Source organism: Brassica oleracea, chromosome C5 (assembly GCF_000695525.1).
Source record: "Brassica oleracea var. oleracea cultivar TO1000 chromosome C5, BOL, whole genome shotgun sequence".
In the NCBI taxonomy this organism is placed as follows: Eukaryota; Viridiplantae; Streptophyta; class Magnoliopsida; order Brassicales; family Brassicaceae; genus Brassica; species Brassica oleracea.
The window spans coordinates 36,277,031-36,279,836 of NC_027752.1; positions in this window are offsets into that span (position 1 = coordinate 36,277,031).

Below are 2,806 nucleotides of genomic sequence, written 5' to 3' on the forward strand. Positions count from 1 at the left end.
ACCTAAGTCCATTTTCAATCATCTACTGCCGCCACCTCTATCTTCTTCGTGCTTGGCTCTAACTTCTGCCACCACAGCTTCTTCATATCTGACGATTCATTGTCTCCGCCGCATCCATCACCTCAAGCTCGTCCCATTCACCTCGCCTCATTTCTTCTTCCTCTTTCATCTCCGCACCACCTCTGTCGCATCTTCTTCCTCCTCTTCATGACGTTGTCTCATTCTGTTATTAAAAAAAAAATCAAAATCAAACAATGGGAGAGAGATGATGTCGAAACTGTTTACCATACAAGCAAATTGACAAGCACCATTTTGTAGAAACTATATTTTGTTTATAGAGTCCGTCGAAGTAACATACCTTCAATCCACCGTCCTCAGCTCCAGCCCCACAGTTGTCCAGCTCAAAGAACCGTCTGATTTGACTTTGCTTAAGAGGATGGGGTCTGGCCTCGAAACTGGGAGGTCGATTTGGATGAACTGCAGCCCTAATCGGAACCTTGAAGATCCCGGTCCCACTGCACTTCCCAACGAAATTCCAGCATAGAATCGGAGCCGTCAGCGTGGGGGAGGGGGGAGTAGCCGTGGCGGAGGAGAAGTCAGGATCATTGAGACTGGTAAAGAAGGATAAAGCGTAGAGACTGGATATGTTTCTCTGCAATATCGAAGGTTTTTTTTGGTCAATTTGAGAGACGTCGTATAGGAGAAGATAAATAAGAAAGAGAGAGATTTAATTGTGACCATTGGATAAAAGTTCATCAATGGCTAAAAACTGTGGTCTGTGAGAAAGAAAAATTAACCAATAGGAAAAAGGTTGAAGATTGACAAAAAAAAAAAGTTTTAACCCTTGAATTAAAATTAATCAATGGCCCATAAAATAGAGGCAACAAAAATTAAAGGACTACGAGGATAAGTTATCCGGTCAATGACTGGACCTTCAGATGTTTTACTAAAGGAGGAAATGAGGTAATTACTAAATCAGTGGTTGCAACATTACTGAACAATGTGATGTCTTGCTACCGCTTACCCAAGACAACCGCAAAGAAAATTACGAGTACGGTAGCACAGTTTTGGTGGAGCCCAAGGGGCAGCACTCGAGGTATGCACTGGAAATCTTGGGACAAGGTTTGCGAGAATAAAAATGATGGTGGGTTAGGTTTTAAAGACATCACTGATTTCAATACGGTGATGCTCGGTAAACAGTTATGGAGGCTGATAGAAAAGCCAAATACTCTATTTTATAGAGCTTTCAAAGGTCAATACTTCAGGAATGCCTCACCCCTGGAACCGATTTGCTCTTATTCCCCGTCATATGGCTGGAGGAGTATTGTTTCTGCTAGATCTCTAGTTAGCAAATGACTAATTAAAAGGGTGAGATCATGATCATCTATTTCAGTATGGAATGATCTCTGGCTCCCAACCACTCGCCCGAGACCAACAAATAAAATTCATGTTACTTTATACCGGGATCTCACAGTTGACTCTCTCATTGATCCAGTTTCGCGAACTTGGAACTCTCAGGTAATTTGTGCTTTGGAGGATGCTCAAGATGTGAAAATCATTGAAAGTTTACCATTAAGCAGGACTCAAATGGAGGATAGGGATGGATAACATTTCACAGAAAATGGGAAATATACGGTTAAGTCAAGATATCAGGTGGAGAGAGTATACCCCGACCAGAGAGTGCTACAAGCAGCGTACAGACCCACCGTTGATATTTTGAAGGCGTTTTTCTGGAAAGTAAAGTGCCCACCAAAAATCAAACACTTTATGTGGCAATTGTTATCAGGCTGCATTGCTGTCAGGAAAAATTTGCAAGCAAGGGGGATACAAGGAGATTTATGCTACGCTCGATGTGGGGCGGAAGAAGAAACCATAAATCATGTGTTTTTGTAATGCCCTCCTAGTGACAAAAAAAAGGTAATGTCCTCCTGCACTTTGTTGGGGTCAAAAACGGTTACGACGAAGTTAACATACAAACATCCGTAAAAAATTGTTCTGATATTTTTTACGGAAATTATCTTCGTAAAAATTATTTTTACGATGAAATTTGCGGAAAAATCTTATTCTAATCACGATTTGTTCGTCGAAACAAAAAACCGATAAACCGAGAACATGCTCGTAAACATCAAAACAAGGTCGTTACGCAGCAAACGAACCAGCATGTTCGGTTGCTACGTAGCGACCGAGCAAGACATATGTTTGAACGCTACGTAGCGACCGAACACACGGAATGTTTGGTCGCTACGTAGTGACCGAACAGTCTCGAACATCCATCAATGATGTGGGAACCGAAATTCGCACTGTCAAATCTGCATATGACCCGGATATCTGCTAATTACCACACGTCAAATAATCAGTACACGAGTATAACAACGATAAGAATAAGAAATCGAAAAAGAGAGCAAAGTAGATCTTATTCCGAATCTGCGTATGAGCGTTTACAACAAGGTATAAGCCCGGGATCGAGAGCTGTCGGCGAGATTCCTAGTTCTAGCAACCCTAAGACGGCTAAACCTAATTGAGTCGCAGCTCGAAATAACAAAAACGGAAAATTGCCTAAATTGCTCTAAGTGCAAAGTTTGCTCTGAAAAGTCCTCTGCCATGCTCCTCTCCTAGGACTCCTTATATACTAGCTCCAAGGTCGTTTTACGCTTTTATTCTTCTGCCCTTAAGCCGTCATAGCATAAAAATGGAGATATTCCATTTTTCCCGATCTTCCAATTATCTTCAAAACTTCCGAATTTATACGCGGAAACTTGACATTTATCCTTCCTTGTGGACCAAGCGTAAACCGTGCTGCGGTTTA